This window comes from Crocodylus porosus, unplaced genomic scaffold (genome assembly GCF_001723895.1).
Source record: "Crocodylus porosus isolate Cpor-Errol unplaced genomic scaffold, CroPor_comp1, whole genome shotgun sequence".
Classification (NCBI taxonomy): Eukaryota; Metazoa; Chordata; order Crocodylia; family Crocodylidae; genus Crocodylus; species Crocodylus porosus.
This window is the reverse complement of record NW_017728944.1, coordinates 1,352,995-1,367,099: the sequence shown is the minus strand read 5'-3', so window position 1 is coordinate 1,367,099 and position 14,105 is coordinate 1,352,995. Positions and strand designations below refer to the sequence as shown.

Below are 14,105 nucleotides of genomic sequence, written 5' to 3'. Positions count from 1 at the left end.
CTGCCGGTGGTGGTGATGCAAGAAGCAGCAGGTGAGGGGCCAAGCCTGGAATGTGATGCACGAGCAGGGTTGTTTCCCACAGTGCACCAGCCCCCGTGCAACGTGAGCTAGGTAGGGATGGAGCTAGGGCGCAGCCTTCTCTGTGCTTTTGGGGGTGAGGTCTGTTCCCCCTACCACTGGGCCAGCGCAGCCCTTTCTCTCCCTCTAGTGGCCACTGTGCTTGCAGACCTGGGCCTGCAGCCTGGGCACAGGGTGAGCCTCCAGGCTCCATCTGGGGGCTGGATGCGGCCCACCACACCATTCCATCTAACCCTCAGGGCCCCTAAAAAATTTTGAAAATTAATATTCATCTGCCCTGGGCTGCCTGTCATGCAGCCCTCAATGGCTTACTGAAACTCAGTAAGTGGCCCTCTGCCCAAAATAATTGCCTGCCCCTGGTTTACCCCCTGCAGCTCCTGGCTTGCTCAGGGGCATCCCTCCAAGGCATTGTGATCTGCTTGCTCTGCTCAGGAGCAGCAGGGCTCAGAGCAGCCAAGCAGCCCCAGTTGGCTGGGAAGCAGCCCAGCATGAATGGGGTCTGGGTTCTGCACCCAAGCCGAGAGGCTGCCAGGATTTGACTATCAGGCTCCCTCAGAGAAGCCTCCTACCAGGATTCCATCAGGCTTTGGATGAAAGGGCTGACACCCAGAGTCAGCCTACCCTTGGGAGCATGCAGAGGGCTGTGATTGATTTCCCCAGAAGCTGCCTGGCCCCACACTTGATAAGCAGCCCCTGAGTCCAAAATCATCTGGAAGAGAACTCCAGATCTTTCGCTTTCCACCAGACCTGGATACAGGCATAGGCGAACTGGGCATCGGCCCAGGACCTGGACAAAAAGGGGGCTCAAAAATGAAAAAATAATTACAATTGCAAAAAAAAAGTTTTAATATTGCGCATATATGGGAATGGCAATGTTATCAACTGAGAACAAACTTTTTAAACACATCAATACCACAGATGTGATAAAGACTTTTGCAACAAGTCTGATTATTATTATCGTTATCTCTAGCAAAGAGAGGCCCAATACTAAAAGTTTGCCTGGGAACACCAGGAGCCTTGGTATGGCACTGCCTTCTACCTCTCCAGTGAGTTTCAGGGCAGTAGGGATCCAGGGCCTACAGCTGTTCAATACCCTTCAGCCCCTTTTCTGGTCCCCTCTGGCTCAGATCATGCAGTTGAGGTCCCCTCCAGGAGCAGATAAGAGAAGCATCTCCACAGGGCAGGAAAAGTGTCTTAGAAGTGGATGCAGCTGGTCAGTTATTTGTAGCCATAGGGGCTTTTCTCCATCTCACACACGCACACACATGCCAAGCTGAAGCTCATAAAGTGATCCCATTCTGGAACTGTTAGGCCCTTGGCACATGGGATCACTTGAAATGCCAGCCTGCCATGCCACTTGAAGTGACCTGCCCCTGCTATGCCAAAGCTGGGGGCCAAGCACCCTGTTTTTATTCACCCTGAGGTTTTCCAGCTCCTGAGCTGGGGGAAACAGTAGCTGGAGGACATGGTGATTGTTTTGCTGGACCCTGCTTGCCTGGCACTCCCTGGCAATCAGGGAATCTGCTTGACTTGCAGCTTTCACACCCCACCACTGCTTCCAGCACATGGTTTTATTCCCGTGCCCTGGTGCTTGCAGCTGCCCCATATGGCTCTGACAGGTAATGGGGGAGAGCCCAACCCCTTACAAAGCAGGGGAGGTTGCTGTATTAATCATCACTCTATTAGAAGCAGTCACAGCTTTAAGGACTGCGTACCTCACTGATGATCCATGCTTCATCATCGGTAGCCTTCCCATACTTAAAGGGACCTGCAAGAAGTGGGGAGGATGACCTTAAAGCTGCCTCTTCAAGTCAGGCTTGGAAGGTGAACTTTTCTTGTTGGCTTGGACTTTAGACCTGTGAAGGCTGCACTGGCCCTGGCTTGATAGGAGGATTCCTGGGAAGACTTGGATACTTGACTTTGGGGTCTTTTCCCTGTAACCAGCTCCCACAATCTCATTGTGAACTTCACTGTGTTCTCCTAGCCCCAGCTCCAGGGGACGGGGTACTGAAAAAATCTGCTTCAGTCCATCATGCCAAAGTCAGTGTCCGGTACTCACGGGGGCAAATGGCGGCTGGGAACTGGGTTACATATGGCTCAGAATGCCAAAACACAGATTGCTTAAGATCCCAGGAGTGGGTTGGGGGGGAATCCCTTGCCTCACTGAGGCCTTTTCTCATTCTCTCATCCTGATTCATAAGCCCAGGCCTCCCCATTTCTGACCTGATGATGTGGCCAAGCCCAGCAGTCTCAGAAAGGCCATGTGATTAGGCCTATGGGAACACAGAGCATGCAGGACTTATGCTCCCACCTTCATCCAATGCTGATGAGGTGGTCCAATGGGGAGGGCATGGGGCTGGGACTCAGGAGAGCAGTGCTCACTCCCAGCTCCTGAAGACTCCCCCCCCACATTCATGGAGCTCTTCTCTGGGCCTGGGACTAGTTCAGTGTCACCTCAGGGTTTGGAGGCTCACAATCATGGCAATCAGATGGTAAACTCTGGAACAGGGACTGTTTCGCGTTCTGTGTCTGAGCAAAGAGGCTCTCACCTCAGCTGGGGCCTCTGGGTGCTCCCATAATACACACAGTAGTTGGGTCTGCTCAGCTTTTCCTTCTTCTGCTGCCCTCTCTGTGGAATCATTGATACCAGCCCTGCGCTTAGGCCCATATGAAGCTCTCAGAGGAAGAATATGGGTTAATGGGGGGACACCTGTGTAGGTTGGTATGTTATTGTTGGTCTTAGGGGAGTGCTGGGGGTCAAGCAAGCCAGGATGGTTTCATAGTTTGTAGGGTCAAAAGGGACCTGAGCAGATCATTGAGTCCAACCCCCTGCCATGGCAGGAAAGAGTACTGGTGTCAAACGACCCCAGCAAGGTATACATCTAGCCTCCTCTTAAAGAACCCAGGGTAGGAGCCAGCACCACTTCTCTTGGTGTTGTGAGGGTCTCGGGTGTGTGGGGACTGGCAGGCTGGTGTGTTATTGCAGGGTCTCTGGGGAGCCAGTGTGATGGTGTGGGATGTTTGGGGATTCCTAGACCCAGCCAGGCTGGTGTGGTGTTGTGCAGTGTCTGTGGGGTGGGGACAGAGACCTGGCAGGGCGGGTGTCCTTCCTGAAGGTGCTGGGAGCCGCACTCCATAAACTTTGAGGGTCCTTGCCTGCCATGAGTGGAGACCCTTTTTTTCTCCCTTTCACATTACCTACGGGACATAGGTTCGAGTGCCTGGATCCCCACTGTTCTCCAGCCATTTTCTCTTGTGTGGGGGGCCGAGAGGACTCTGTTCGTTCACCTCTTAGCTCCCCCCTATTGCCCTGCTATGGCCACTCCCCTCTCCTCCCTTCTCCAGCTGCTGTCTCCTTGAAGCTGCATTGCAGTTTCCAGGCAGTGGGTAATAAATCCGTGCATGACAAACAGCAGCTAAATATAGTCTCAGCTGAAAGCTTTTGAGACCTACACACACCTGCCCAGCACAGGGGGAGGAGATAGGCATCATCAGAGGCCTGTGACGTTGGCTGTGATGCAGCCTCAGAGCAGCACCAGTGAATGACCCACTTCCATTCTCACTGGGCTTGGTCTATGGGGAGCAAACTGCACCCTCCCTCCCCTGCACCCAGGGAGGGGAAAAGGAGGCCCTGCCTGGTGATGGATGTCTTTGAGGTTTGTACGGGGACTTTGGAGCTGCGAAAGTGGGAGCTGTGGTTCCCCACCCCACAGGTTCCATTTGTCTGAATCCAGATCTGCTGGGCCTGGCTCAGTGTGCCTCTCCCAAGCTAGGCAGAATAAGGTGGGCCCTAGGCACTGTCCATGGGGGCTGAATCTGTGCCCAGGTCTGGGAAGAGGTCAGACAGCTCTAGGATCCCACCCATGATTCTCTGATTTCCTACTGAGGGAAATCATTAGCGCTTTCCCATCTTGAATGGCCCCAGTGCTTTCCCAGCTGCACAGGTTCTCTTGAGTCAGGAGGCCCAAGCTGCCTGCCTGTCCTTCTATCTAAGCCCTATAGCCATAGGAACCCCTCTCTCCACATCGGTCTCTCCATCCGTCACCAGATCTCTTTTCCTCCAGCACCAATGAGAGCTGTTAGGAGCTGGCAGTTGACAGTCCCTCATGGCAGCTGCTATGGTATCAATAAGCCTCAGCCTTTTTCCTCCTTGCCCCACTGCATCCCACTTGGAGGCCCAGCCCCACATCCATGTCATGTCCTGCCCATGGCCACCATGCTCTCAGCCTTCAGATGAGTAGTTTGACAGGGGGGTAAGGAGAGACCCACTCCTCACTCCTTGCCTGCACCTCAGAGCTAAAGAATGAAACCTACCTAATGGCCCTCCTTTCTGAAAACACAGAAGGGGGGATTGGAGAGCTCCTTAGAGGGGCAAATGACCTTCCTCCCTTTATATATGCATGGGTCTGGGCCAGTAGTTAATGGTTTTGGTTCACTGCCTGAACCCCAAAAGAATAAATCATGGAGCAAATCATGAAGCAGATCCTAAGAAATCCCTTTCTAAGCACTTGGAGGAGAAGAAGGTGATTAGAAACAGCCAGCCTGGATTCACCAAGGGCAAGTCATGTCTGACCAACCTGATTGCCTTCTTTGATGAGATGATTGGCTCTGTGGATGTGGGGAGATGGGTGGATGTGGTGTACCTTTATTTTAGGAAAACTTTTGATACGGTCTCTCCCAGTGTTCTCGCAGGAAAGCTAAGGAAATATGGGCTGGATGAAGGGACTGAAAGTTGGATAGGAAACTGGCTGGAGCATCAGGCTCAGAGAGTAGTAATCATTGGCTTGATGTCTAGTTGGCAGCCTGTATCAAGTGGAGTGCCCCAGGGGTAGATCCTGGGACCAGTTTTGTTCAATGTCTTCATCAACAACCTGGAAGATGGCAAAGAGTGCGCCCTCAGCAAGTTTGCAGATGACACCAAGCCTGAGGAGAGTATTGGATATGCTGGAGGGTAGGCCTAGGATTCAGAGTGACCTAGACAAATTGGAGGACTGGCCCAAAAGAAATCTTGTGAGGTTCAACAAAGAAAAGTACAAAGTCCTTCACTTTGGACAGAACAATCCTGTGCACTAGTGCAGGCTGGGGGATGACTGACTGGGCAGCAGCTCTGCAGAAAAGGACCTGGGGGTTACAGTGGACAATAAGTTGAATATAAGCCAGCAGTGTGCCCTTGTCGCCAAGATGGCTAATGGCATACGGCTGCATAGGTAGGTGTGTTGCCAGTAGGTCAAGGGAAATGGTTATTCTCCTCTATTCAGCATTGGTGAGGCCACATCTGCAGTACTGTGTTCAGCTTTGGGCCCACCACTACAGAAAGGATGTGAGCAAATAGAGCAAAGAGAGTCCAACGGAGGGCAACAAAAATGGTGAGGGGGCTGGGATACATGACTTATGAGGACAGGCTAAGGGAGCTGGGCTTATTTAGTCTAGAGAAGAGGAGACTGAGGGAGTATTTAATAGCAGCCTTCAACTACCTGAAGCGGGGTTCAAAAGAGGATGGAGCTAGACTGTTCTCAGTGGTGGCAGATGACATAACAAGGAGCAATGGTCTCAAGTTGCAGCAAGGGAAGTTTAGGTTAGATATTAGGAAGAATTTTCTCACAGGGAGGGTAGTAAAACACTGGAGCAGGTTACCCAGAGAGGTGGTGGAAGCTCCATCCTTGGGGGTTTTCAAGACCCAGCTAGACAAAGCTTTTGCTGGGAAGATCTAGCTGGGGATGGTCCTGCTTTGAGCAGGAAGGGGGTTGGACTAGATGCCCTCCTGAGGTCCCTTCCCACCCTCATTTTCTATGATTCTATAACTTTGGGTTCACCCAAACCCATTTTTTTTTAATTTTTCTTGGCAAAATGGGAACAAAAGCTCCATATGGACTGAGTGAATCATTTAGTTGACCCTAAGCCACAGCTTTTGTTTAGTCTCATTTTCACATTCTTTTTTTACACCGCTCCCATTTCATTAAATAAGAAGTGGAAATCATTCATGCTGGAAAATGTTGGAGGAAAAAATGTTTTTATTTTCCTGATTTTTTTTTTGGCCCAAATAATTTAGCAAACTTGATCCTAATGTAGGAATGGTTTTGTTTCCTCCCACAACTGCATGTTTTTACTGTGTAAGCTGTTTGGCACCCATCTCTATATGAAACCCTCACTAGTCAGTTCATTCTAGTGCTTAGGACAAGGGTAGCTTCTGTGTGTGGTATGTGGCAGCTCAGGGAGAGACTAGAAACCAAAGCAACCAGTTAGGCAGGGAGCATGGGGCATAGAGTAGAAAACGGAGTATGAGATCAGGCAGAAGAAGGGGATGGGAGAGCAGGGCTTATGCAGAACACCTATCAAAAAGTTGGCTTCTATGGTCTAGGAGAGGGTAGCCAAGCTGTATATCCCAAGTGGCACTAGTAGCCTCTGTGTAAGCCGTGCAGCGGACTGGGGAGGGAACAGCTGCAGATGGGACAGGGAGCACAAAACAGAGTGACAGATGAGGCATGGGGCAGGAAGCAGAAAGCAGAGCAGAAGAGGCAGCAGAAAGGTATCAGAGTGCTACTTGGAGACAGTGTAGGGCTAATTTGTGGCATGTCTGCCAAAAAGGTTAATCCCCACCGGTCTAGGAGGCTCCAGGACTCTTCACTGATGCTGACTAACATCCATTAGTATTGCCCCCTATTATCCCCATTTGGCTAGAGACTCCATGTCCCCTGGCAGGCAATGGAGGCAAGGGGCAGGCCTCCATTATATACACACTTGTGTCCTGTCTGGGATGGAGGGTGGCACTGCACCCGACCTGGGAATGCTTCATGGACAGGGAAGGTTCTGCTAGTGTGGGACCCTGTAGCATCTCTTCAGCAACCCAGCTACTATGAATATGTCACATTTACTGTCTGCTCCTCACAAGATAGACCATCATGTCCAAAGTCTTGGTCTTTCTCTTCAAGGAATTCTGTGGCCTGAGTCCAGGCACTCCATGGCCTTGCTGGCTGACTTCAGTGGCTGTGATGGTGCAGCAATAAGGGAGAAACAAGATCTGTGGGGTGAAGTAATACCTGTTTTTGGACCAGGTTGTATATTTGGGAGGGATGGGAGATGAGCTTTGAGGCTTCAGATGCCCTTCATCAGGGTTGGGAATGGAGCAGTCACTCTCCTGGCTACATACAAGTTCGAACACTTGCTTTAGTCTGGCCTAATTATGTTAACAAATCTGCCCACTTCTCTAGAAAAGGAAGTGGGCAGTTAGCACCTGTGAAGCAAAGAGAAGTTAACAGAGGAAAGGGGAGTTATATAACGAGTCATAAAACCAATGTCTCTGTTCCATCCACGGTTTTTGGTGTGCAGCTAAGTTATGGATTTTATTCCCAGGCCCATAGTGTGCAGGTCTGCCTTGAGGACAATGCTGGTGAGGTCAGACGGAGTGGGTGGTTTGTGAGAAATGTTTTTTCATCAGTGATAGGCCATTTCTATCCTCTCATTTTCCTTGGGGACTTCAGCCTGGGGCCTAGTGCTGGGCTGGTTTCATGCATAGGGTTTTCCAGAAGCTGTTAGGTGTGCTGGATGAGATTTATCATGCACTAGCACAGACAGGCATGTGTAGGTGCCACTGGTTCTGATGGCTTTCTTTGGGGAGTGTGGATCACAGTGGCAGTGAAGATGTTGTTGGTGAGGCATAAAGAGGAAAGTGGATGGTGGGGGTAGGGAAGATGAGTTGAATTGTTTTGCAATTGTTTTGGCCTAACCTGGTTCCCTTTGGTCTTTGTGTAGTGGAGAACATGCTTCTGAGGGTGAGTTTGGCAAGGTTGGGACAGTTGTTTGAAAGCTAGGAGCAAGGGATGGAATTTCCTGAAAACTGGCCCCCCCATATTTCCCTGCACCCCCATCCCAGTTCACTGTCAAGGAGCCTAAGCCCATCTTCCCTCTGCTCTGACCCAAGGGCACCATATGGACCCCCATTGACCTTAGCCCCTGTAGGCGGGAGGGTAGACTGAGAGGACTTTCTGGTCCCCACCACAGGCCTCAGTCTTTTACTGGCCTCATGGCTGTCCAGTGCAGGGGCCTTCTGTGTATCAAAAGGTGAGGAAGCCCATGAGACCCTAAGGCATCCTGAACCAGACAGAAGAATCAGGGTGAGAGGGGGGTCCTGATAGGAGTTAGAGCAGGGGCACTCCTACCCTGTCTGCCCTCCCCTGGCCTTTCAGTTACCCTCATCTTTACCCCATATGCCCTGTTCTTCACCCACAGGCAGCTCTCATGCATCACAAGGGAGGACAAGGCCGAGGGTGCGGTGGGAGCAAATAGCCAGTCTAATGCTGATATAGAGGTCTGATCCCCTTACAGTGGGGGTTGCATCCTGCTGTGACTGGGGACAGAGTCAAGCTTTCCTCCAGCTCCAGCAAATACAGTCAGTACTGAATGAACAACCCAGGAGCACCAGCTATAGACCCAGCACTGCAGAGGGGGAGCTATGCCAGACAGGACGAGAAGCCGGCAGCAGGCTTAAAACTAAGGCTGGGGCAAGTCGGCACCAGTTCGTTCCTGGGACTGTCAGACTGTGCTGTTCTGCACAATGCCAGCAGGGGGTAGCAGTGCCCCAGACACAGGTAACTCTGGACTAAACCCTGGACCCATGCAGAAAAGGGCAAGCAAGGATGGGTGAGTGGAGAGGGGCTTCCTAATGTGTGTAAAAGAGACTGAGGGCATAAGTCCCAGTGACCTTTTTGTGCCCAGTGCCCCAGTACTGCTCTTTGCCCTCATTTCAAGTAAATACCCCCCTCCCCCAGATCTCCATCCCTTGTGTTGCCCCTTTCAGGTGTCTTAATCTCAATTGACTTCTGAGGTGGGCCACATCTTAGAAGTCTCCCTAGCAGGGTTATGTTTGGGTACCTACCTAAAATGGGTTGGTGCAAAACACAGCCAGGGTGGGAGCTGGGGAGAGGGTCCATCTGATGCCTGGCTTTGCTGTGTTATGCATAAAAGGCTTTTCTTAGAGCCTCACAGCAGGGGGCTGCAAGATTACCAGGGAGCAAAGTCAGTGGAAGCTCTGGGCTAAGCCATCTCCTGTGAATGGGAAAAAAATGCACTTTGAAAAGCTGAAGCTGGGGGGGAAGGAACATCTGTGACCTCCAGAGCCCACAAGTGGAAAGCATTTACTACCCTTTGCCTTTTCACTCCCAGCAGGCTGGACTTGTGGATCTAGGATACCTTTAGCCACCAGATCTCAGCCCCCCAGCACAAGGTGGGAGGGAATCCATATAGCTCCCACCCTGAGCGGATTAAGGGCACTGCCTGTCACAAAGCTGGTGACCTGTGGAGTGAGTTTGACATCATGAAATCTAGCATGGATAGGAACATCTTCTTCATCCCAGCTTGACAGTATTTAAAGCAAAATGCCCTAGATTGTCTCAGAACTACCTATGGCAGCTGTGGAGTCTCCTTCACTGGGGAGCTTTGAGGAGAGGTGGGACAGGGGACGATCATGGAGCAGCCGGTCTGGCACCTGTGCAGGGAGTGAACTGGTAGCCTAGGGGGCCCAAGAACAACTCGTACATTTCCCTCAAATGTAATGAGGCCCAGACCAGAACCCTGGACCCAGCAGGTTGTAATTGGGAGATCAGGGCAAGTCATCCCAGAGAGGCTGTGAAATCTCTATCCTTGGAGGCTTTTAAGGCCCCAATAGACAAAGCCTTGGCTGGGATGATCTGGTTGGGAATGGTTCTGCTTTGAGCAAAGGGTTAGACTAGATGACCTCCTGTGATCTCTTCTAACCCTAATTTTCTATGATTCTGTCCCCTGAACAGGTGCCACCTGCAACAAGCCCAGAGCAGCACCCTGATCCCAGCTTGACTGAGTGAGGCATTCAGGGCAGCCAGTTCTCTGAAGCCACAGACAGCAGGCCCCACATATGCCAGCCCTTAAAAGCCAGGTGCAGCCCATATTCTCCTTGTCCAGGCAAAGGTGAAAGCTCTTGACACTGATTTTCAGTGCATTTCCTTGCTGGTTTTCTGGTTCTGACTACTGCCATGTCTCCAGCTGCAATTTCTGAGCCCAACCTGTTCTGACTTTGGGTTTAGGTCCTGACTCCAGTTCTGGTGCCAGGCTCCTCCATACCCCCCAGCTCCCTGGAACTGGTCTAGACTGCACTCCTTGCTTCATATGTCTAACCACTAGGCAAGACCACCTGGTTTTCTGACAAAAAACAGTTGCTGTAAACTTCCGTGTGCATCATGTGTGAGAAATATGGTAAGAACAGTTTCTGTTTGTTATGGGCAAATGTGAAGGGAAAATCTGCAGGACTCATCGGGAGTTGCATAATGAGCAGGATAATGAATAATGAGTGCTGCTACTCAGTCACTTACTACAAGGGAAGACTTTTTTCCCTTGGTTCTGCCTTGCAAAAACAAAGTGCCCATTATATCCCAGGGTATGTTGTATGTGAGAAAATACTGCGTTTTCCCAGGTGAACATTGCTCGGATAGACATTGGCGCCTTCTGCTGGTTGGATTGTAAACAGGAGGGTAGCACACCATGAGCCAGCAGGTTCACTTTGCAATCTGCAGCTCAGAGCACACTGGCAGCCTGGCAAGCAATGAAGCATGTGAATAACAGCGGGGTTTTGGTCAGAAAGATGAGAGCAGAGATCTCCTAGCAGAGGCTTAACTGGCCAATTCTGTTCCATTGCTGTTGGCAGCACATGGTGCAGAAGCAGCAGCCAGGGGTTCACTGCCATGGGGGGATGTCACCTTCTTTTTTGCTTCCAACTTGTGTTGAGCAGCCACTTAAACACCAGCTTTTGGCAGCAAGAAAGGAAGGGACATCTTCTCCCATGGCAGTGACACTCCAGCCACTGCTCCTGCATCATACACTGCTGCTGCTTCTGCTCTGCCCTCTCTGCTGCCAGAGCCAGAGCTGCAGCAGGGAAGGTGAAAGGTGTGGAAGGGTAGGGGATGGGGAAAGGCAGTGTCCAGGGCGCATGTCCTGCTCGCCCACCCATCGTTATGCTGATGCCTTATAGTGGGAGGACACTGGAGCAGATTGTGCCTGACGAATGGCTGACTCGACAGACCACCCTTCCAGTGACATAGACAAGCATCATCCCTTTGGCTTCCATTGCCCCAGCAGAGCATCTGGTCCTGTGAATGAAGCTCCGATGATTGAGACTCCTCCAGCAGTTTCCAGGTCCCCAAAGCCACATTCCCAAATGAGGAGTTGGAACCCCAGCTGGGGCCATGGGACTGGCAGAAATGAGGGCACAACCAGTGGCAGTCAGGATTCTGCTGCCCAACATCACTTCTGGTGCTTGCAGTAGGGTTTCTGGGCAGCTCAGATAGCAAAGGGTGATTGTTTTGCCAAGGGCATTGCACCGCTCAGCTGTGATGGGCTTAGTGTTCCCACCCAGCCCTATTTCTGTCCTTCAGTTGGCTCAATGACCCCCAAATGTGAATTTTATATACCAGCAATGGCCAATTCTTAACATCTGCTTCTGGGGTGGAGGAGGGTCAGGGCCTGTGCCAGTGAAATACGAATATTTGTGGCACATGAATACATGGAGATGTGAGCACAGTGGGTGCTGAGCAGGCCCAGACTGAGGGCATCCAGCCCAGTGCCCTGTGTCAGACAGCACCTAGCACTTGCTGTTTCAAAGAAAGGTGCAACTGTTACCCCCCTTGTGGACTCTGGTGGAATAACCCACCCATGGTGAAGGTCTTTTATGCAGGATTTACCCAGCTCCAGGTGGGACCCCAGGCCTCTGCCTGTGCTGCAAAAAGGGGCCCTTGGATCTAAAGCCAATGACAGCTGTTGCCTTTTCTCTGGGAGCCTCTCTATGTCCAAATTTCAAGTACATTTGTGATGACACAAAGCATCAAAGCTCCATCCAAACTGAAGGTCCTGGGAGTCGTTATCATCCACAGCCAGGCTGTGAGCTCTCAAGGGGGTTGGATTTAGGGGAAGAAAAAGATTAGCTTGGAGCCAAGCCCACCTCTGCCCTCCAGTCTGCCAGCCCTGGTGCTCTCAGAGTGATGCAAGCACATGCCACTGTGGAGAGAGCAGGACAGCCAGAGGGAGCAGCCCAGATCTCATATCTGGCCCAGGGGCTGGCCTATGCTCTAGGAGAGGTGGCTGCATGGTGGGGTCAAGGTCTTGGAAAGGGGTAGTGCTCCCAGGGAGAAGTAGTGCCAGCACAGCAACTGGCTTCAGGTTCAAATCCTAATGACCCCTTGGTATTAGGAGCATTTGGCAAGTTCAGGCTCACACTAAGGTGCAAGTTCTGTGGATGCTGCAATTGCTGCAGCTGTGCAGGCACAACCCAGCTGGCTTGAACACAGCTAGAGGGTTAGTCAGAGCAAGCTTATTCCCCGGGGGGTTCTCACTCAGACCCGTGGCTTTGCAGTCTGTGGTGCTGTGGATATGCTCCTAGCAATAGCAGCCCCTGCACCCATTGTTTTCTGCTTATCTCAGTGCTATCTATACACCCTGTGGTCCACACACCCTTCTGTAGACAGGCCCCATGAATCAGATTAACTGAGGTGCTTAACCTTCTGGCTCTGCAGGTCAGATGAGTGGGACAGGGCTGGATCCCACACTCGGGGTTAATCCAGGGACTGGATCTTCAGAGGAACAGGAAGCCCTATGGAGCCCATCAGCAACAGTGATGCCTCTCTCCCCTTCCACTTCCCCCACCCTGAGCTCCAGGATGACGAGAGCTGTACAAAACCCTGCCAGTAACATCTTATAAAATGTTCCATCTCTGCTGTGGCTCAGCCAGGCCAGGGGGCTCTGGTGCATTTTAATTCTTTTGTTCCATATAACAAAGTTGCTCATAGCTGTCATTGCGGTAAATCATCCCTCTGTGGCGATGACGGTCATTCACTGCTGTCTCAAGCCGGTGGCCTCTGCATCCTCTGGCCCTGGTTCTTTGGGAGTTGAGAGATCTTGTCTCTGTGTGGGAGTGTCACCCCATGGGCAGCCAGGCTGGGCCTGCAGGGCTGTTACAGCTGGCAGCCACTGCCGTCACCACCCACCCTTCAGAAGTGTCACCAGGAGGGGGTACAAATGGGGTTACCTGACAGCCCCTGCTGGAGGGAGCAGTGCATTATGGGATGGCAGAGAGGGAATCTGGCAGAGCAGTACTGGTGGCAGCTTAGTTGGGGCCACACTGATAGGGTGCTGGTGTCTCTCCAGGGGGTGAGAGCCTTATGGCAAGGGTGCACAGAACAGATACATGCCAGCAAACACAGAGATCTGCAAGTGCAGCCTGTGGGCACAGGCCAGCCCCAGGTATCCTCGGCAGTGATTCACCTCTGAGCCAGTCTTGTGGAAAACTGGAGTCTCTCCATGGGGCTGATGGAGCTCCCCTGGACCCCAGAAGGGAATTGGGGCCAAATCCTGTACCCTTAAAGCAACACGGACCATCTCACAGGGGTGAGCAGCCCCTGACTCTCGTCCATCTTGTTTGGGCTGCTCTTGTGGCTGGGGCTGGTGGGGAAGGCTGATCTGGGCAGAGCGCTGCCTGGCACAGCTCGGGGCTGGCTCAGGTCCAGGGGACACTAAGGAGAAAAGGCTTAAACTCATCACATGCCTCTTTGGCATTCATGTACAGAACAGACCCAGACAGGAAGGACTGGAAGACCAGGCCAGATTCATCCACAGTGCGACAGATCACAGCTCCCCGAATGCCCTGTTGGAAGTAATTGTCCCATTAACCGATGCTGCAGGGGGATGCAGCACTTAGACTCTGGCCTCCCAAGCCACATCCTAGATCAACAGTGCTCAACCCCTGGTTCACCAGCCAGATCTGGCCCATGGAGCCGCGTCATGGAAATCTGATGGCAAGGGAATGGTGGCAGCATTACTTGCCACTCCCCTGCTGCCAAATTTTTGGACCCATGGGGAGCCCCACAGATGATGTGGCCCTGCATGCTACATCACCATCCATGGTACAGCCAGCACATGGAGTGACTCCGTGGCCAGATCCAGCATGCAGGGTCAGGTGGGATCATACCAGCAAACTGACCCCGCATGCAGGATAGGGCCCACAACCTGGC

The 14,105-nt window shown here is 51.9% G+C and overlaps 1 long non-coding RNA gene across 3 annotated transcripts; it reads left to right on the top strand.

Moving 5' to 3' along the window:
- The first annotated feature begins 4,260 nt into the window (after positions 1–4,260).
- Positions 4,261–12,888, top strand: LOC109320269. 3 transcript variants are annotated; one of them, XR_002103765.1, is made up of 4 exons: positions 4,261–4,271; positions 9,278–9,298; positions 9,861–10,302; positions 12,612–12,888. It is a non-coding gene; the product is annotated as an uncharacterized LOC109320269 (long non-coding RNA). The 3 variants fall into 3 exon arrangements; XR_002103764.1 differs by having other exon boundaries at positions 11,075–12,888; XR_002103763.1 differs by lacking the exon at positions 12,612–12,888 and having other exon boundaries at positions 9,861–10,520.
- The last annotated feature ends 1,217 nt before the right edge of the window (positions 12,889–14,105 follow it).